This window comes from Aphis gossypii, unplaced genomic scaffold (genome assembly GCF_020184175.1).
Source record: "Aphis gossypii isolate Hap1 unplaced genomic scaffold, ASM2018417v2 Contig00626, whole genome shotgun sequence".
In the NCBI taxonomy this organism is placed as follows: domain Eukaryota; kingdom Metazoa; phylum Arthropoda; class Insecta; order Hemiptera; family Aphididae; genus Aphis; species Aphis gossypii.
This window is the reverse complement of record NW_026083199.1, coordinates 22,006-45,833: the sequence shown is the minus strand read 5'-3', so window position 1 is coordinate 45,833 and position 23,828 is coordinate 22,006. Positions and strand designations below refer to the sequence as shown.

The 23,828-nt window shown below is 29.7% G+C and overlaps 2 long non-coding RNA genes and 1 pseudogene across 2 annotated transcripts; 1 reads left to right on the top strand and 2 right to left on the bottom strand.

Annotated features, from left to right (window-relative positions):
* Positions 1-1,322: 1,322 nt before the first annotated feature.
* LOC126554850 (uncharacterized) lies at positions 1,323-23,321 on the bottom strand (annotated as a pseudogene).
* LOC126554845 (uncharacterized) lies at positions 19,660-20,546 on the top strand. Its single transcript, XR_007606739.1, has 3 exons — positions 19,660-19,851; positions 20,015-20,267; positions 20,406-20,546. It is a non-coding gene; the product is annotated as an uncharacterized LOC126554845 (long non-coding RNA).
* On the bottom strand, positions 20,973-21,622 carry LOC126554844 (uncharacterized). The gene is made up of 3 exons (XR_007606738.1): positions 21,297-21,622; positions 21,105-21,210; positions 20,973-20,991 (listed from the first exon to the last, which is right to left on the bottom strand). It is a non-coding gene; the product is annotated as an uncharacterized LOC126554844 (long non-coding RNA).
* Positions 23,322-23,828: the final 507 nt, after the last annotated feature.

The following is a 23,828-nucleotide window of genomic DNA, read 5'->3' as shown; positions in this document are numbered from 1 at the left end:
GTAGTCAATGTCAAGGTCGATCAAATTAATGAAGTTGGTGGCGATTCTGAAGATGATGATAATGCTAAAGTAAAAATCTTTATAATCTTACGGTGTAACGTATATGGAACGAAAGTTGGTGCCGTCCTCGCTGGAAATGTTTAAAGTGCCCCTGAGTGCAGTGGTTATTAGATGCCACAATCCATAATTTGGTGAAATCAGCTGTGCTTGTCGTCATACAATTCGACGAATTATGCTGCGTACATACGCGTGCGATGTATAGACGTATTTGAAAAACACTATTGTGTGTCGATTTATAAAGAAATATTTATACGAAGATATCTATTCAACGTGTTTTGAAGACACCTAGCGGTGTATGAACGTGTGTTTTATTAAAATATATTAATGTTTATGGTGAATTAGACATCTCACTTTTGATGACTGTGTAGTGTTGAAATTTTCCAAAAGAGTACCGCTACCACCACTAGTTGTGAACTTATATACGTATTTTATTCTTGTAAATGGAAAATATGGGTACCTACGTAATCTTGTCTAATACTTACGTTATTCAATATTCATTATGATTTTTCATTTTACATCTATTAATAAATTTAGATAAGAATTATGTACATTATATATTTTACGTATTACGCATTAACGCGCATATACTGGTGTTCATTTATTTCGGATATAATCTTAACTCAAATAATTTTCTCCAAAAAAAAAATTGGTAAAATTTCATATTTTATAGGTACCCATATTTTCCATTTACAAGAATAAAATACGTATATAAGTTTTCTGTAACTACTAATTATTGATTAATAATTACCCTACTAATAACCTACTAAGTAACCTACAATTTACAAATAATTGCTGTATATATTAAACTAAAATAACTTACCTTGTATAAAAATTTATTTTGAGAAGACGTGTACAGTGCCGAAGTTTTCCTTATTCTTAAAGACAATAGTCACAATAAAAATAAATAATAATTTATTATGGTTTGACAATCGAGTAAGGTGCGTGGTGTTTGATCTGATATCAATGACTATAATATTATTATGTCTTATTCGTATTAAAAATAAATTAACGCAATCTAACCTAATAATATCGTGTTTTCTACGTTATTTTTTATCGTTGTTTCAATCCATAGAATAATAGTAATTACTCTATGTTCCGATCGACGGTCGAGCGTGCAGGGAAACGGTTGGGTGACAGTTTCTTTGAAATGGTGACCGTAATAATATCTTCAAAATCCCCATAAAAATGTATAATTTTTTATAATACAAATTCTAATTTTTAATACATCAATTATTAGTATTGATTATTAAAGGTTCATATTATTATATTTTACTTATACACAAGTTTCGAGGCTCTCATAAAAGCGCGAGACCCCGAGCAAGGGCCATGCTCTCCCTTATCACACATTAATTTGTAATGGGCTCGTCCCAACTCATGGTTTTCTTGAGTTCTCAATTCATCAGCATTGTGTTTCTCTTGAGCACTTTAATCTTCATTTTCAAAATATTGTATTTTTCTTATCAAATATAGCTTTTTCAATGAATATTTTTTCACACTGTCCCCTAAAGTGGTCTTAATATTTTTTTTAGTAGCAAGAGGGGTCATTAACTCCGCACTTTTATTATTTTTTAAAACTTCCGGATTCCACTTTGCCCACATGTGTTGTTGTTGCTCTGTATCAGATGTGACAACATCCTTAGGGTGATCCATAGGTTCTACTACCTATAAAAAATGTAAAAACATTATGACCAATTAAGAAAAATGGTAATTTTAATAAAGAACTTACTGTATCAGATGTGATAACTGCCACAGGATTATCCATTACAGTTGCATGATGACCCATATGTACTACCTGTAAAAAATGTAAACAAATTAAAGCCAATCAAGATAAATGGTCATCATAATAAATATCTCACTGAATTATCATTATATGAATATAAAAATTCATCTTCCAAACTATTTATTCCAACAATTTCTATCTTCTTCTCTGTATTAACTAATGGTTTTCCTAAAATAAACAACAATTAATAAGCTAGATAATTCTAATGTATTTGGTATGAAAATTGTATAGAAACCAGTAATAGTTACCTGTTTTGTCTTCATTAAAAATGTTCACTAGCACTACTGCCTCTGTCCCTATGATACAAGCAACATATTATGTGTTGGCGAGGGTGTTGTAGTGGAACGTGCAGTTCCGCCTCCTGTTCTAAAAATTTCCCTTTTCCTATCCACTTCTGTATTCTTGGCTTTTCTTTTTAAATTTTCATACTTATCTTTTAAATTTCGTACCTGTAAATAGAAATCAATATTTTAGCACTCCAATATTAACTTAAATATTCCAATTTAAAATTAATCATCTGTGAACTGTGTACATTTTTATACACCTGTTATGGACCACGTAGGTACTGTCCGTACTGATACTAAATATAAGGTGGTGTGATGACACGTTTACATTTAATAATTAATACAAATATTCGTGAACAAGAGAGTATGGAATATCTTATTAATAAAATAATTTAACAATTAAAGTAGAAACCTGAAACACACGTGCATAGACAAGCATACATGTATTTTTGCTAAAAATAAAACTCCATGTTTCTTCGATAAGAGTCGTGTATAAGAATACACAAGCAGTCTTTTCGGCACCCATTCCTATATGACAAATCATATAAAAGCGAAACCGAGACAAGAGCTCAGCAGACGGTTAGACAGTTAGGGATATTGCTGACACCACGGCTATACTAATATCTATTCTAGTATCTATCTATAGCCGTGGATGACATTCAGAGGCAGATCGTAATACTACTCACACTCTATTATATACAGAGTGATTCTTTTATCATTGAACACTCATTATTTCATTATGTGTTGACTTTATTCAATTTTAAATTCTGAACGAAGTGATGAATGTATTGATTTTACAATGATGTGTGTTTTTTTTGTGTCTGTGTACAGCATAACTAGTCGAAATAATGCTTCAATTTCAAACTTCGGGGGTGGTTTCCGATGGAAAAGTGAATATTCTTGGTGCATTATAGAGGTAAACATTTACCAACAGTTTTCAAAAAAATCGAGAAAAACAAAAAAAAATGACGGAAAAACGGGAATTTTTACGCAAAACCAGTTTTTGACCGAATCGATTTTTTTTATGGTTGTAATTCAAAAACTAATCACTGAAAATACTTGAAATTTTCACCAAATGTTAATATCAGTGGTATCTGTATATAGTTAAATTTTCAAAAAATTTTGACTTTTTTTGAATTATTTATAGACCACTGAAATTTTCGATTTCTTTGAGAAATTTTTTTTAAAGTGTCGATAAAAAATTTTTGGACGACCAAAAAGTTTTGAAAATTTGGTACAAGGTTCTCCATAAATTTTTCTTCAAATATCTGTAAAAAGAACTCTACCGGATTCAGACAAAAATTTTTATGAGTGTTTGAAATTTAAATTTTTACAAAACCGCGTTAAATAACGGTTTAGCCTCAAATGATTTTTGATATTTGTTATTATTCAAAAAGTATAAGTCGTAGATACTTGAAAATTTTACCAGTTATTTAGATTGGCATTTTCTTTACATGATTTAATTTTCAAAATATTTTGAGTTTTTTTGAGCTATTTATAGACAACTGAAATTTTCAACTTTTCTGAAAAAGTATTTTTGAAGTATTGATCAAATTTTTTTGGTCCTATAAAAATACTTGTAAATTTTATACAAAGTTCCTCATATGTTATTCTTATAGTGATTAAAAAATTATAAGAATACATAGGCACAATTTTTTTTATTAGCATTTGAAGTTTAAATTTTGACGAAAATTCGTCAAAATCATGAATATTTGCAAATAATTTTGTAGTTCAAAATTCATAAAATTGTTTGTATTTATATCTAATGTTAAAAAATTCGACACTATGTTTTCCATAAGTTTTGCTTCAAAAAGCTATAGAGAAAATTTTAAGAGTCATTATAGGAAAAATGTTTTGAGCGTTTGAGTTTTAAATTTTTATGAAATCGGAATATTTGTTTCAAAATAGAATATATGACAATATTTAATTATAATATATTATAGACTGACAAATCATCTCCGTTCAGAATCGTTTTTCGTATACAATGATACATATCATTGCATTCAAATTTAATCTACCCTAGTCCGAGGTCCACCCCACCCCCTAATGTACAGCAGAGCGGTACCCACTTGCCGACTTTTTTTTTTTCAAAATGTTTAGTTTTATGCTTTTCTAGAATTATATAAAAATTTTATTTTTTTCACGCTTATATTTAATAGTGAAACCACCATCAACTTTTGATTTTCAAATGGCAACTTAAATTAATAATTACATCAATGAATAAAGACATTTTTTTCATGAATTTTCATTGATCCGTCGGCGAGTTATAGCTGCTCAAAGTTGATTGGTTTTAGAAAGTTTTTAGGTGTTATACATCAGTACTAATTAATCAGAACTGGGATTTTTATTTGTTAAATCCAGTAGCTATTATAGTAATGAATTCGATATCATTGATCCATGGTGTAGCGGAGAGTGGTGATAATATTAATTTTATACCTATTATTACCTGCTATAGCTTATTATAAATTGTCATTTAATTTATTATAATTAATTGGACTAAAATTACTACTATAAATACTATTATTCGCTTATCGCTTTCGATTAACGACACCGACAACGATGCATAATAAGTTATTCTAATAATACCGATTAGTGTTTATGAAAAGCCAAAAGTTAAGAATACCCCTGTATTCTGTAACTCCGCCCAACCTATAACATTCAATTTATGAAGCAAAATAATAATCTTGCGTCCTGTATAATCACAAATTAATAATACCAATACCATAGACCTTATACTTATTACCTAGTATTAGATTCATGTTTATGTACATATCCGAGATCGGCAATTACTGGCAAGCTATCATTCAGATTTCAGTTATATAATGTTTTATGATTACACGAACCTCGTGACAACTGACAACTTTACTTAATTACTAGTAACTAGTAACGTCTGACAATACGCCATATTGTACTATATAGTATGACTATTGTAGTAATCTAGTGATGTATAGTACATCTGACATCAGCATTATAATAAAATAACATGACATAATAGTTAATATTATATTATAGTAATATGTCATGGTGCGTTGTTTATAATATATTTTATTTTATTTGTTAATTTAATTAAACATAGAAGTAGGTACCTATTTAAATTGAGATAACGCGTGTGAATTGGATACTTGGAAAGTCCTATTAAATATTAGTAAGTATTACTTATTTTGTATTTATATGTATGGTGACCAGATACAAAAATTTAAAAAAAGTTCTTTTTAAAATTTAGCTTCTCCTCTGTCATAATTGCCAATTGTAGTAACCCGTCGCTCTCACCGCTGGGTTGGTGCTCGCTTCTTTTACGACGAGTGCACGTTCGCTGCTACTTGGAGTGGAAGAGGTTGAAAAGATGTATATAATAAATATTAAGACTTTTTTTGATTTATAAACGTTAAGTTACAACTGTTTATTGAACTGTATCAAATTAATTAATATATTTATTATAACTAGAAGTTTTACGACAGAATAGTATTCTACCGGAGAATAAGTGTTGTGAGAACGTCTCCCTAGAGGCTTCGGATAAACATAGGTGAGACGTTGTGTGTAAGACTTGTAAGACTTCTCTGACTTCTCTGATCAGAGCTTGTGAATGGCTCCTATTTATATGGAGACATTGCCCTGATTAGGAGAGGAAGTATGTATAAAAAAAAGGTTATATAAAAAAAACAACAATACAATAATAATTATAATAATTTACAATAATTTAATCAGTGGCCTGTTTCTGGTGACGGAATGTTGTTTTGCCCTATACGTTTCCCGTACCTACGTCAGCTTACTACACAATGCATATACCCATTTTGCAAATATCACAGACCATAAGTCATATATAAAAATTGTATTTTTTTTTAAATTATTATTACTAAAAAACTAATTATTTAAAATAATTATGTCAACTCATTAAATGTGTGTCTTTATGATAACAATTCTATGCAATTTAAGTACACTTAAACTAAAGTATCTAGCTATAAATATTTTAGTTATTTTTAAAGGTAAAATACCAAGTGTAAAATTTGAATAAATTAATACAAAACTTTGTTAAAATGTAGATTACAATTTCATATAATTAATACTATTTCATTTTTAATGACATTAGGACTTGTTTCAAAAAATAGTATTTCTGGTCACCATATTGTTATATGTAAAAACTATAATAAATAATTCTTGTTATCATTATTTTTAAACATTTTGATTTCAGTTAATACATCAGCTCTATACAATTTTTGTTGCAATATATGGACTATTGACTTGTTAATTATTATTTCGGTCAATATGATTAATATTTTGATAATACAATCTAGTAGGACTATAACATTGCTAGTTGCTCTATAGTCAAAGTCATTTCAGAAAATCTATACCATACTAAAATTCTTCATAATAATATTCTAAGATTATATGTATTCACTAAAAATAACCAGATGATTTGAATGATAAATATTAAAACAATATTTCAATTTGTAACTGAAAACAATAAAAATAAAAATATTGGATTTTAATATTTCAACAGACAACAAAATTAAAAATATGGTTTGTACACTTAGTACCTACAAAGTTTAAGTGAAATATTATTCAAGTTACCTATTAGGTTTTTATTGTAATTTTTTAGATATCTTATCAACTAATTTGAAAGAAGTGTAAACAATTGAGTCCAACCAACATTCCAGAGGAAATCTATTACCAATCATTATGTATATAAAACTAAAAATTGAAAATGAAAAATATGTATTGTAATTTGTATGATATTTCATACTTGAATTTAAATAAGGTTACAACATCAATCATTTAAGTTTTAAACCTAAAAGATAAATATGAAATATTATAGCTTGCTGGTGTATTGATTAGCAAAAATAAAAATTTAGGTATTGTTAAATTATTTAAGTGAATATTTGTAACGAGGCAAGATAGGTTAGTATTTATTTTTATGATGTATGATTAATCATTAATGTTAATATAAAGTATTAAAAGAACATAACATATTGTATTTTAATTTTAAATTGTATTGTTTTACATAGCAAGATGCCAAATACTGATATTAGACATTTTGTAAAGGCAGATGCAGATTAGAGAAATGGGGGAGACAATGATATTTATTAAGTAAAAAAAAAAAAGATTGTCTATCAGCAACTGTTGCATTGCCTCCTTTGCCCTCGGCTTGTATCTGCCTTTTGGTAAATTATGGTATTGAAGCCTATTTATTGTTAAATATTAGAAATAGTTTCTATTAAAGTAATAAATTCAAGTAATAACATTTTTTAGTAAGTAATTACATACTTGCATATAATACATTTTTGATGCACAAATAAATTTTCCTAAAAACTGGGAACTTTGTGAATTTCTAATTTGTATTAATATTATTAGAGCCACTTTTAAATTTTACTATTGTTTTAGATCTGGGGTTATTGGAAAATAATTTCTAATTTCTTGAATACATAAATCATTACTCATATTTTGCATAACTGCATAACGAAAATTTTGGTTTAACTGTATCATCAAGTTAGAAATAAATTATCCATAGTCCTGGACTTAAAATGATGGTACAATTTTATAGCGGCTCATAATAATATTAATAGAAATTATGAATTCATAACGGGCCTGGTTTTTATGAAAAATTTATTATATATGAACTTATTTGTGCATCAAAAATACATTATATTATGCAAGTATATTATTTAACTAAAAAGTGTATCAGGTATTTTATAAAGGAAATTATAAATGTATAAATGTATGATTGAAAATCTGATCAAAATTTAAATAATTCTGCTTCAGCAATATTGTAACTATTTTAAAAATGTAGAACATATTATATTAAATTTTTCTAAAAGATGAAAAAAAACATTAACTAGAATTAATAAACTTTGCATTAAAAATATTAATAGATATTCAATTAAAAATATGACATGTATGCAAAATATAAATTTTGAAAAAAGCTTGGCCTTAGTGACATTAAAATAAGTTGTTTTCTTAAGATGTAATTGTGTTTAAAATAATTTTAACAAACTTACTTTATTCAAAGTGTATGTGCTTGTTGTTATTTTTTCTGTAATCCTACAATGTTTTGTTATGTATAAAACAAAATAAAAAAAAAAATTGCAATAAAAAAATAAAAAATTCCAACACATGCTCATTAAAAAGTAGACTAGTTTTGTAAAAGTATACCGGTTTTATTTATAATTAAAAAAAATGATTTGACAGGTTTTTTTTTTTCAACTCCTCTGCATATTTTAAAGCAAATAAATATTTGTGACTTCAACCTGTATTAATGTATATTATATTTTTAGTAAGTATGAACATGTTACAAATTCTTGTTAATTTCCACGTTAAAAATTAAACTGAATTAACAGCCATGTATATGCATTCTTAACTCCAAATGGATAGGTTACTTAGTTTGTATTGAAGTAAATCGTTATACATAAAAGTAAACTATTTTTATTTTTTCTATATGTCATTTAAGACATTAGACCTTAGTTTACTCAGTCTACTCAATCCATATTCTATAAGTGTATAGGTTAGGTTATTATTTATAATAATAATAAGATACAGACTGTCTACTACAGTAACAATAACAAGTTTTTATCTGTAACATATATTAACAGTTACTACCACGGCTATAGATACTATGGTTGCGTGACGGCATAGTGGGTTGCAGAAAATAACGGCGTTAAATGTTCTTATCAAAAACCTCCAGATTACTAGCGCTTTTAGCGGAATTTGTGATATACCATACAGTCATATTATTTTTCAAATCCCGTTTTTTTTTTTTTAAATTACGTTGATGTATAAAAAATTAATCATAATTATTGTTTGTTGATTACTGGTATTGTTTGTCGCAAATAAATGAGTATTTATGATTTAGTGGACTATTTATAACCACTTATCAGTCATTACTATCTATTATGTTCTGGCTTCTTTTGTTATTTTATTATTTTTATAGTAATAGACTATAGAGTACTACATATTTGCATTGTATATTAGTTTATTTCGTATTTTAAAAAAACAAATATTTTTTTTTCAAACATAAATATGCCAAACTATTGTTGTGTGCGAGAATTTCATACCATCTCCAAAACTATTTTTAAAGTACCACAAAATGAGGAAAATATGAAGAAAAAATGGGAAGAAGTGTTAGGATTTACTATTAAAAAAAGTTACCATTTTTGTGCTACCCATTTTCAAGACTCTGATATCATCAGTAAATGGGAGTCTGGTCAAGAGTCTAATAAGTACACGATAAACTAATTTTTAATATTATTTTCACTTTTCATCAGTCGTTAAAATTACAATATTTTTGTAATATTATCAATATTTAGATATTTTTGAAAAGATTTAATTTAAAAAAGGAGCAATTCCTGATTCTTGTAAAAAAAGATTTATGCCTCTTTGGAAAGTATAAAAGTTAGTTAAGTTTTAAATATAGTAATATAATTATAAATATAATACAGCATTAATATAAAATACAATTACTTAATTTATCATAGGATAGTGAATTAAATAAGGCATGCACATCTAGCTTGGATAGTACATTAGATCTTCCTCATACGGATACCTTAAATTCATTTAATTTAAGTTCTCCAAATATTGATTTAATAAAACATGATCACTTGTACTGTATTCAGACATCATCACCTAAGAAGAGAAAGGTAAAATAACTAACTACATTTTGTTATAAGCAAATCATAATTTGTACTTAAATTTTTAACTTTATTTTAAAACTATGTTTCTTGTTGGATAGAAAATTATTTTTATTTTACTAAAATTAAATTGTAGGTATAAATTAGAAAGTTGTATTATTATTTTTGTTATATATATGTAAGAGACGCGCTCTGGCGGACTGTGCCATAGAGACGCGATCGTAATAAAAATGTGCGTTACGTTACTGTGGAGCTAACCACGTTATTCTAGATGTAGACGTCATGTTAATATTATAATAAAAAGTTTATATAATTATTATTATGTGTCGTCTACCAGTTTATTTTATTAATGCGATACATAACAGTGGTTTAAAACACGCACGCGTAGTGAAATTGACACGGCGTCAATAACGTCCAGGATTAAAACGGATGAAAATCGGTGACGTTTTGTCCATTTTTTTTTATACAAATAATGGTGAAAAAGGGAAATTCAAACATGGCCAACAACCAAGGCGGTTCATAAGAAATAGCTACTGTTAACGAAGTATACATGTATGGTACAATTGGTGTTCTTTCAGAATTTAAACCAGACGGTGATTGGACAGTATATCAAGAACGCATGGAACAGTATTTTCTTGCAAATATGATTCCCGAAGAACGCAAGGTACCACTTTTAATTACTTGCATGGGGGAAAAGGCATATATTATGTTAAAAGATTTATGCGATCCTTTACCACCAGCCCAGTGTACTTACGCTCAATTATGTACATTATTAACCAGACAATTTGCACCAAAAATTTCATTTTTTCGTAAACGCGAAGAATTTTATTCATTACGTAAGGATTCACACGATTCGGTAAACGATTGGTACATTAAAATTAAAAATGCTGCAGCACAATGCAAATTCGGAAAAAATTTAAATTTTGCTTTAAAAGACAAGTTTATCACTGGTCTAAATGATGGTATCATAAAAGACCGACTTTGTGAAGAAGATTTAGATAAAGAATTAAATGAAATTGTTGAACTTGCGTTAAAAAAAGAAGCGACAATTAAGACAACGCATATTACGGCTGACATACATAAGATTGAAAAAAAATTCAAGAGAACCAGCAACTTCAAATCAAAAGGCGGAGGCGGTCAAGGAGGCACGACGCAAAACAGTCAAGCAGGTACATCAAAGAAGTCAAGTCAAGGTAAGACAGATTCAAATTTAGCTTGTTACTACGCTAATGTGGACTGTATGGTATATATAGGTATATGGAATAATAATGAACAACTATGTGCTGGTTGACTCTATGCCGGGTGGCGGCCTACTATTTTAAGTAAACAATATTATAAAATAATTACAGGGGCACAAAGGTGCCGGCCGGCGTAGGGCTCTTAATAATAATACACAAATAATAAAACATAAGAAAGGGAAAAAAACTAAGTATAATAAACCGTGATAATATGGTGTTGGTGGCTGGACAACTGCAACAGGGCAACGACGTTCCTGGTGAGCGATGGTGTTTAGCGGATAGTGGAAAAAACGGCAGACGTGATGGTGAAACTCGGTGATTGCACGGTGCCGGTGATCGTTACGAAGTGCGCTGCGCGGTGACGGTAAATTGACGGTGACAACACAATATAACATTAAAACGATGGGTGAAAAAAAATGGTTCGCATCACACGCGCGCCAACAGGTAACAGTCCGAGGTATCAGGTATGGCTTTTGGACGGTATCTTTATCCACGCTATCATAACTAGTTGCATAACGCCCAAACAAGCTTGTTTCCACTGTGGAAAAAAGAATTATGATTTTTCTAAGTGTAAATATAAAAATTACAAATGCAAACAATGTTCTAAAGTTGGTCATTTAGCAATTATATGTAAAAGTAGTATCGATGTTAAGAATATTGACATTAAGTCAGATAATGTATTTAAAGAATTTGATTTATTTAATGTTAATAGTTATATTAGTTTTGTACCTCCAGAAATTATTAAAGTTAAAGTTAATGGTATAGACATTGAAATGGAATTAGACTCAGGGGCAACCAGTTCTTTTTTCACTGAAGAGATTTTTAATAAAAAATTAGGACATCTTTGTTTAGAGTCATCCAATGTTAATTTAACCTTTTTTGACGGTTCAACATCTGAGCCAAGTAGCCAACAGGTAAATTTAAGGCATTAGTTGAGTACAAGGATAAGGTTGTGGAAACAGAATTTATAGTTTTAAAAAGTATTAGAAATTTTATGCTATTGTTTGGTAGAGATTTAATGAAAGCATTCAACATCACATGGTCACAAACAAATTTTGTTAAAGGCGATTATGAGTTATCGGGTTTATTAAATGAATATAGTGAGTTATTCGATGGTGGTCTTGGTGAAATAAGGGTTATAATGTTAGTTTGGAATTGAGTGAAGAAACTAAACCAATATTTTGTAAGCATCGCACTATTCCGTTTGCACATAAAATGGCAGTAGAGAAAGAATTAATAAAATTAGAGGAAGCAGGTGTTATTAAGAAAAATGATGATTGCCAGTGGGGCACACCTTTAGTCCCAGTTTTAAAACCAGATGGTTCTATTAGGCTGTGCGCTGATTACAAAACAACAATAAATAAATACATTAAAGATATTCATTACCCTTTTCCTAGGATTGAGGAACTATTTGCTATAATACAAGGTGGTGAGACATTTTCAAAGCTAGATTTCAGTAATGCTTACAATCAATTAAAATTAGATGATAATACTAGTAAACTTTTAGCATGGAGCACACACAAGGGGACTTATGAAGTGTTACGTATGCCGTATGGCATAAAGCCTGCAACAGCAATTTTTCAAAGGGAAGTTGAAAAAGTTTTTAAAGATTGTCCCTATACTGCAAACCTATTAGATGATATCATTGTTACAGGAAAAAATCTCAGTGAACATTATCATAACTTAAAAAATGTGCAAGAACGTTGCAAAAAAGCAGGGTTTAAATTAAACCGCAGTAAGTGTTCATTTTTCCAAAAGCAAATTAAATATTTAGGGCACATAATTAATAAAGATGGTTTACAAACTGACCTAGATAAAGTAGAATGTATTCAACATACTAAAATTCCAACTAATGTTACTGAATTAAAATCGTTTTTAGGTATGATAAACTATTATGGCAATTTTATTCAGAATTTATCAACTATAGCAGGTCCATTACATAATCTTTTAAAAAAAGATGTGGTCTTTAAATGGAACAATTCATGTATGGAAGCATTTAATGAAATTAAAAACATTCTAAGTTCAAATCAAGTCTTAACTCATTTTAACCCAGATCTTCCAATTGTTTTATCTACTGACACATCAAATATTGGCATAGGTGCAGTATTAGCTCATAGATTTGCAAACAATGTTGAAAAACCTATTTCATATGCGTCACGTTCCCTTACAACAACAGAAAAAAATTACTCATCTATACACAGGGAAGCACTTGCTATAGTGTGGGCTGTTACTAAATTTCATCAATATCTGCTAGGGAGACAATTTATAATTAAGTCAGATCACAAACCTTTATTAGCACTTTTATTATCCCAAAGATGGCCGCTGGTCGCATCCAAAGGTGGGCATTTTTTTTGTCAGGTTTCAACTATACAATTGAATTTATTAAAGGTGTAGATAATCTTGTTGCAGACAGTTTATCTAGATTAATATTAGAAACTAAAAATATTTCACATAATAATGAAAATTCAGATGTAGTGAATTGGGTAATAAAACATTTACCAATTGATTTTCTTCAAATTAGAACTGAAACTGCTAAAGACTTAGTTTTAAAAAAAATTGTTACTTATGTTTTAAGTAATTGGCCTCACGTTATAACTGATCACATAAAACCATTTTATAACCGTAAGTTAGAATTACATGTTGAAGACAAAGTTTTATTTTGGGGGTATAGAGTAGTAATTTCCACAAAATTCACTAAACTTCTATTAACTGAATTACACAGTACGCATCTAGGTATTGTTAAAATGAAAAGTCTAGCTCGATCATATTTTTGGTGGCCCAATATTGACAAGGACATTGAATTAATTGCAAAAAGTTGTGACATTTGTATTATGCATAAACCTGAACCTTTAAAAGTAGTTTTAACTAAATGGCCTAGAACTTATAAATGTTTTAATAGAATTCACATTGACTATGCTGGTCCAATTATGAATAAAATGTTTCTAATTATATCTGATTCATTTTCAAAATGGCCAGAAATATTTAAAGTTAAAAAGGCTGATACTAGTAATACATTAATTAAATTAAAAAAGGTTTTTGCCAGGTTTGGTTTACCTAATACTATTGTAACAGACAATGGTACGCCTTTTACATCCACTGAATTTAGTAATTTTTGTCAATTAAATGGTATTAAACATCTAACTAGCCCTCCATATCATCCATCAAGTAATGGTGCAGCAGAAAACGCTGTAAAAATATTTAAGTTGGGTTTTAAAAAAATTATAGCTGATAACAAAAATATATCTATACAGTCAGCACTATGCAAATATTTATTCTTTTACAGGAATACTACCCATATTAGCACAAATCAAACTCCAACTAAAATGATGTTCGGGAGAGATGTTATAACACAGTTTGACAGATTAAAACAAAATACATTAAATTCTAACAATGAGATGAAGTGTAATAATGAAATGAAAAATTATAAGGGTAAAATTAAAAAAAAAAATTTTGACATTGGAGAGGAGGTATTTATAAGAGATTATACTAAACCTAACCAGAGAGGATGGAAATTTTGTAGGGTAGTTGAGAGCTTAGGTAGATCAGTTTACTTGTGTAAAGATCAAACTAATGATAGTATACACAAAAGACATGTAGATCAGATTATTAAAAGTGGTAATTTTTACAATGAAATTTTTAATGAGAGTTTAAATGAAACATTTGATGACGAGGACTTTAATAATGTAAAAGATAATGTAACCGATAGTAACAAGGAAACAGACCATAGTGAAACTCCTGAGCCTAGTTCCACTCGCATAAAAAGGAAATGCATTTTACCTGCAAGGTACAGATCTAACTAATCTATATTATAAATGTATTTTAAATATTTATAAATTTGAAATTTAAATCAATTATCAGTTGCGATTTGCACCTTACCCGTTACACACGTATGTTATACGCTCCTATAATTGTTGCGATCCCGTTATCATTTCGTGTTCGAATTCGACAAGTTTACTACCAAAAAATTCACAATCGCCTAGTTTATAATAATACTTAACTTAAAAAAAAGCGCAAGTGCGCTCAATGCACGTCGTTTTTCAAAATGTTAAAATAAAAATTGTGCGTTTAAAACCAATCAATTACTGCTTATACAACAACATTCGTCGCGTATCGCTCCAACGTGCACGACGACCTTTACTCTCAAGATAATATGTCGCGGCCTCCTAATCTGCCATTGAAACAGAAAAGCAAAAATAAAAATAGTGATAATACACAATCTACACATTTAAACACAACTAATGATCATGAAGACGTTGTCGAAAACATAGATGACGACTCGATGAATTGGACTTTGGTCCAATCAACAAAGGATGGTAAACGTTATCATTCTAGTTCGTCTGAACAAAACTCTCCACAAACTCCGGTGAATAAAAATAAAAAGTTTTTTTTTTCCGCAAATCGTTACGAAGTTTTATCATCAAATGATCACGAGCCAATACTCCCAACGACTGACTCAACTAATAATAATAATAAAAAACCTGAGGCTTCCCTTAACGTTGAACCTAAGACCGCCTTACCCCCACCAATATTCTCAAGACTACTACATGTTACTTTTACTGATCTGTGCACTAAGCTCATTGAGATAATTGGTGTCGACAATTTTCACTGCAAAGCTCTGGCAGACCGCCTCAAAATAATAACAACCAATCCAAACTCATACAGAACGCTGGTCCGCTTCTTAAGAGAAGAAAAAGCTGAATTTCATACCTTTCAGCTTAAAGAAGATAAACCAACTCGTGTTGTCATTCGTAATCTTCATCCAACTACTCCACTGGAGTTAATCAAATCAGAGCTCGAACAACGTCTTTTTGAAGTCAGACAGGTATCAGCCGTCCTACACAAAGTAAATAAAAATCCACTACCACTGTTCTTTGTGGACCTTGAACCAACCAGCCAATCCAACGACATCTTTCAACTCACGTCACTTCTCCACACAAAAATAAAGGTGGAGGAACCATACAAGCCTAAAATTATTAGCCAATGCACTAATTGCCAAGTATACGGACATACTAAATCCTATTGTGGCTATCCAGCTAGCTGCGTTCGCTGCGGTGGTCATCATTCATCATCAGATTGTCCGAACTCCCGTGATGCCCCATCCAAGTGCGCTCTCTGCTCTGGCGATTATCCATCTAATTACAAAGGCTGCACCATCTATAAAGATCTACAACGAAGAAAAAATCCAAAATCAAGTAATCACTTATCAAATAAATTTAGCTATAAAAATACCAATGTACAAGATACCCACACAGTGAAAGCCTCCACAACACACCCTTCAGAGTCGACTCCTACCTACGCCCAAGCTACTTCCAATTCTCATTCCAATCATACGGTACCTTCACCTGCTCCAGACATAAACAAAATAATGTCAACCTTCATTGACGAGTTTAAACAATTAATTAATCCTCTAATTGCCCTACTAACCAAAGTAATCACAAAACTTCTAGACTAAAAAAAAAAAAACATGTCATCCCCTACAAGTAACTCACTTCTAATTCTCCTATTTAATGCTAACGGCCTAAAAAATCACCAAAATGAACTACAGGTAGTACTACAAGAAAAACGTATTGATATTGCTCTAATATCTGAAATGCACTTCACCAAATATTCCCATATTCCCATACCTGGGTATAATCTCCTAAAAACCAACCACCCAGATAATACTGCGCACGGAGGTGCTGCAATTTATATCAAAACCTCCCTGGTATACCAAGCCCTTCCTAACTTCTGCCAACCAAATTTACAGTCTTGTGCCATATTAATGTACCTCAACAACGTACCGACCACAATAGCAGCAATATATTCTCCACCACGACATAATATGAACTTTCAAAATTACGTTGAATACTTTACCACACTTAGCCATAATTGTATTATAGGCGGCGACTATAATGCCAAACATCACAGCTGGGGCTGCCGCACAAATAACCCTAGAGGTAATGTACTTCACAATTTCATAACACAGAAAGGCTTCAAAGCTCTTGCTCCCCCTGGACCAACTTATTGGCCAACCTCACTTCGCAAAAAACCCGATATACTTGACATTTTCGTTTCTAACACACCGAGCAACATTTACTATACAACTAGCAACCTACTTGAACCTAGTTCGGACCATTCCGCTTTCCTTTTAACTGTTAGTGCTGCTCCTCCAATTCGTTCCTGTCCACCAAAGCTTTTCCACTCGACCACTGATAAGCAAAAATTCCATGACTTGGTTAATCGAAACATTAACCTTAAAATTAGCCTTAAAACCACCCAAGAAATTGATGATGCCATTAATAGTTTCACGAATGTTATTCAAACTGCAGCATGGGATGCTAGCACTTCACACAGACAACACTTTAACCACTCCCCCTCGATCCCTGAATATATTCGCATATTAATATCTAACAAACGCAGAGCAAGGGCCCTATATCAACGATATCGCCTCCCATCCCTCAAGCGTAATTTCAAAAATCTGGCAAACTCTCTAAAAAAAATTCTTTCGAGCCACAAAAATCAAACACAAGCCAACTACCTTGCAAATTTGTCATCGAAAGACGGTAGTCTTTGGTTAGCCACTAAAAAGTCTCTGCAACAACACACTCCAAAGACTCCGCTAATAAACCCATCCGGTGGATTAGCATTTTCAGATGTTGACAAAGCAGAACTGTTAAAAAGTCACCTAACAAAAATTTTCACGCCACATTCTGATATACAAATTCCTCAACACACAGCTTTATTTAATAGATCTTTCAATAACCCCCTACCACCTACTCTTCTGTCGAAATATTTTACTCCTAATGATATTAAAATGCAATTCAAAACTATAGCCTTAAGAAATCCTTGGTTATAATCTAATCACAGCGAAAGTAGCCAAATGACTTCCAAAAAGAGCAATTGTCCTGTTAACGGTTTTGATAAATGCCTCTCTAAGATTAGCTTACTTTCCACAACTTTGGAAATTTTCGACAATAATTGTATTTCCAAAACCAAAAAAACCATCCGATATTCCCTCTTCATATCGACCTATAAATCTTTTGCCATTTTTTGCAAAAATTTTTGAAAGGCTTATTCTTAAAAGAATTCTGCCATACATTTCTTCAAGTAACATACTTCCGAACACTCAATTTGGCTTTCGTGCCTTTCATTCTACAACTCATCAACTACATAAATTAGTGGGTACCATTTCGTTCTTACTTGAAAAGAAAAAATACTGCTCGTGCGTGTTCCTTGATGTCTTCAATACAAGCCTTCGATAGGGTTTGGCATGAGGGGCTACTATTTAAGATAAAAGCTTTTCTTCCCTCAACATATTTCTTACTCATTAAATATTACCTTACGGATCGTCACTTCCAAGTCAAGTTTGGCTCTTCCTTTTCTAATATTGAAAAAATTAGCGCAGGAGTCCCTCAAGGTGGCATTCTCTCACCTATACTCTACAATGTATATGCAGCAGACCAACCTACCTCTCCAACAACATCTGTAGCTGAATTTGCGGATGATAAGGCAATTATATCAGTACATGAAGACCCTCACATTGCTTCTTTAAACCTTCAAAACCACCTTGACCTAATTTCTGTATGGTATGATAAATGGCGAGTTAAAGTCAATCAATCAAAATCCATTCATACTACATTCACTCTTCGTCTCCCTCCCTGCCCAGAAGTCTTTCTTAATAACATACCGATCCCTTCATCCCAATCGGTTAAGTACTTCGGCCTAATCTTTGACCGTCGCCTGACCTGGGGACCTCATATCAAAGCTAAAAAACTCGCCCTAAATGAACGACTACGCTCAGTTAAACCACTAATATCTAACAAGCACACTAAATTAAACACCAAACTTCTCATATACAAATCATTAATCAAGCCCATGTGGACTTATGGCCTACAATTGTGGGGCAATGCGAAAGTAACTAATGTAAATAAAATCCAAACCGTTCAAAATAAAATTTTAAGATTAATCACTAAAGCCCCACCATATGTCTCCAACTACTCTCTGCACACAGATCTAAACATAAAAACTGTTCATGCTGAAGCCATAACATATTACAAAAGATTTCACAACAGACTTCCATATCATCCTAATCCCCTTATATCCAACTTAGCTTCTCGCACAATTCCAGGCAACCCAACACGTCGACTAAAAAGAAATTGGTGTCGTGATTTACTAAATGAATAATCCGAATAATTAAAATATATATATATACAATTAGGTAGTGCCTTCACTGGTTGGCTTCTTCCCTCATGATTTCATGTACAAAATATTATATCACATATTCTTATTGTGCCTAACGGGTACAGATTGTATATATCTTATAAAATTAAAAAAAAAAAAAAAAATCAATTATAATAATTAAATTATGATTTACTTTATATTCATTTTGTTTGTTATTATTTTATGTATAATAATTTTGTAATGTTAATTTATTATTTATTTTTTAATATTCTTTATTATTCTTGTTATAAACTAAAAGGGAGGTAGTGTTATATATATGTAAGAGACGCGCTCTGGCGGACTGTGCCATAGAGACGCGATCGTAATAAAAATGTGCGTTACGTTACTGTGGAGCTAACCACGTTATTCTAGATGTAGACGTCATGTTAATATTATAATAAAAAGTTTATATAATTATTATTATGTGTCGTCTACCAGTTTATTTTATTAATGCGATACATAACAATTTTTATAGATTGATGTAATGATGGTAAATTCTGTTTTTCAACTTATTTACCAAAATATTCAAACAATACATTTACCAAATAACAGGTACTGCAATAAAAGTATAGAATACATAGGATATGAGCCAGTTATTGTATTTCATAAATTAAGTGCTTTCAAACCTAACTATAAAAGGCATATTGAAAAACAACTTGTTTTAAACGAAGGTATAAATAACAATATTGTTTGATTTGATATATAATAAATGTATATTTAATATATAACTAATCTTAAGAAGAAATTAGTTAAGGAAGAGTATTTTATGGACTTATAAGGATGATGAAGCGATCACTCTTCTTAAACAATAACAATGTAATTTTACTTAATTAGGTTGAAAAGTAATTCTACATATCAATGATAAAGAGATTACACCATCAGATATTGGACTACCAGATACTGTCATAAAAAATATTGAAGATTTAAAATTATATTTGTACACTCTGGATGAAATTAAGTTTTGTCAAGGAGCTGTTTCTTCCATAAACTATCCTGATATAAGAGCATCATTTGGAACTCAGTATATAGAATCTAATGGTTATTGGCGACATAATAAATGTTTAATAGTACTGAACGATGACAATAGGTAGTATAATATACCTAAATATTTAATACTTTAATATATTGTATTTATTTATAAAAAAGTACATACAATATAATTATAAAATTAATCTTATATAATAGTTTATATTATAAAATATTACCATTAAATTTAATATTTTAGTAAATGCAATGTTTGTTCTTGGTGTAAACGTTTGGTATACTCAATACAAAAGAAACATACAAATTTACTTAATAAAAAAACAATTAGAACATTTTACTCTCCTAATAAAAACAAAATTTACTAACGACTTTTAAAATCAACCAACATCATAAGGAAAAAAAAATAAACGTACACAAATAAAAAAAGAAGTATTGCAAAATCAATTAAACCAAATGAAAAATGAAATGAAAAATATAACCGAAAAGAATCTTGATGAATTGTTGATGAAATCAAATATTTCCCCGGGTCAATGTGAAATGGTAAAGGAAATTTATTCAGCATCTAAAGTCAAAAATCCTAAGAACAGACGTTACAATGAAAATTGGATGCTTTTATGCTTGTTGTTTCAGATTAGGTAAACAAAATAATATTAATTTAAATAAAACATCATAATAATATAAAATAACACGTTTACCCATCATAGCTTCCAGGAGGGTATAAGTTTCTCAGAGAACAGAATTTGCTACTTAGCCTTGCGTAACAACCCTTAGAAAACATCTATTAGCTGTTAAGATTGAATGTGGGTTTGATGAAGTTTTTCAAACTTCTAAAAAAAAAAATTTGATGTGAAAAATAAATATGAAAAAAAGGTTATACTGGTATACGATGAAATTTTTTTTAAAAGAAAATATAAGTGTCAACTCAAAAACCTTAACATACCATGGCTTAGAAGACTTGGGAGATGATTTTGAAAATAAATCATTGGAAAAAGCTAATCACGCTCTTGTGTTGATGATTCAAGGTTTAGCTGAGAATTTACATCAACCTATTGCAGTTTTTACATCAAGAGGATCAGTGAAAGGTATCTAATTATAATTGTAATTAATACAAATAAACATTATGATTAATTACCCAATTATATAGGAATCGATCTTGCTAAAATAGTCACAAAAGCCATACTGCTTCTTGAAAATGCAGGTGTAGAAGTATTAGGGATAACGAGCGATGGTGCATGTACCAACAGAACATTGTGGAATGTTTTGGGTGTAAGTGGGAAACTAAATCAACTTCAAAATTCATTTGTGAATCCATTTGACAACACCTGAAGAGTGTTTGTGTTTTCTGATGTGCCACATTTACTAAAAACAATAAGAAATCGGTTACATGCTAAAAAAACTCTCCAAGTAAATTATACAACATGCATTAATTTAATAATATTGTGCTTGTTATAACTTTATATTATGGTTTTATATTTACTTATTATTACATTTTATATACCTAGGTGTATAATAATAATTGTTTTATCAAATACAAAATATTAATAATTACTCACCTGTTACCTATTATTACTAATCATAAAATTAATAACTTTTTGGGCTTGGCTTTAGTATCTAAATCTAATATTTATAGCCGACTGGCGAGTGGCGCACACAGTTGACTACAAGTTCCACTAAAAGCTCTAGCAGTCTGGAGGTTTTTGATAAGAACATTGCACGGTCAAAAAATTGTCATCGTCGTGCAACCATTAATATCTATAGCCGTGGTTACTACTAATATTTATTTTTTTAATAATAGGCAGTATTGCAGTACCTAGTGATAAACCAGCAACCACGGACAACGGGTTATAAGATAATTTTGTGAGTTTAATTGGGATCGTAAGCGATAATCGACAGTAGCAGTTCAATTGGGAGTTTATCTATAGCTAAAGTATTATCTTTTGTTACGTGGTTGTTTAGGAGGTACTTTCATAATATCATGAAGACATGTTTCATATTATGATATTGTAATCACTAAACTATGATATCAAAAAATTGTAAAATATGTTAATGATCAAACTTTGATTATAATTTGACTGTGATATCATATATATCAAAGTCCACTACAACTGTCTAAAGTCCATAATCCGTATTCGTGTTGTAAGTACCTTTTAGTAGTAGTGGCAGGTACAAAACTATAAAGATATTATTACCTGGGTCGAACAAACAATAATTGTGTTTTAAATTTTAATCAATGTAATTAGCCGTTATAACCTGTGAGACACTGAGACGAACACCTGAAAACCTAAAACCATCTAATTTTGAGCAGCTATAACTCGTTAACGATTAAATGGAAAATAATAATTAATATGTTAAAATTCATAAAAAAAATAGCCCTATTATTATATGACGTTTAAAATATAGGTTGCCATTTGAAAATCAATAGTTGATAGAGGTTTCACTATTAAATATAAGTGTGAAAAAAATAAAAAAAATTATAATCCTAGAAAAGCATAAAACTAAACATTTTGAAAAAAAAAATTGAAAAAAGTCAACAAATTTTGAAATAATGAGTGTTCAATGATAAAAGAATCACCCTGTATATAAGCTTATATTATTTTATTCGTGCGAGTTTTTACTTTAATAAATATTTTAAATATACACTTAAATACACGACATATTTATTCCGCACGTTGATGTATATATCGACCGATCGGGACGCAACACACCTTTAAACCAAAGTAAAACTTATTAATTTCTACTTACGTCTCTTGAACTGCCTATTGTGTCAGTAAATTATTCTTGGATTTTCAACTATATAGAAATCATGGACTGCCAAACACTGTGATCCGATTTCTTACATTCCAACACGTTTGAATATTTTGCGACCAATTCGACCAATTTACTTTCTTCCGTTGCAGAAACATTACTACAACGAGGTCTTTCATTGTTATTCTTGAACACCTATCTTTTTTAACACAACATTTAAAGAACGAAACAAACAAAATATAACAATGTTATAATATCGTACCCAGACAGAAAAAGAATATTCTTATAATGTTATATAAATGTTGTTTACAAAACAGTAACATTTAGTAAAATATTTTATTATTGTTACAATAATATTTAAGAATGTTACCTACTGTAACATTACTAAAAATTATTTGGCCGCTATTTTCATGTTATCTTAACAACATATTATCAATATTATCATAATATTTATTACATAATATTCAGTTAATAATAATTTTAAATATTTGATAAACAATTTAACCCAATAGTATTGTAAATTATAATTTAAACATTATAACAACAATAAAAAAATTCTTTTTAATTCTTTTTTTAAATAAGTGTGATTTTTGTAATTAAATAAACAAATTCATCTAAAATGTTAATTTATTGACTCGTATATCATACAATTTTTAAATAATAATAAGATAATATTATTAGCATTGATCTATATATAATATATTATAATATAATTGAAATATCAATATTTTTGTTTATATTTATATATATATTATAATCCAATACATATAAATACAATAAAAAAAATAATAATAACTAGTGAGTATTAATTATAATATATAATATTATTATAACTATATTATAATAACTAATAAAACATTAGGTATATTATAAACTGTTAACTTCAAAATATATACAAATTTAAGAATTTAAAAAAAAT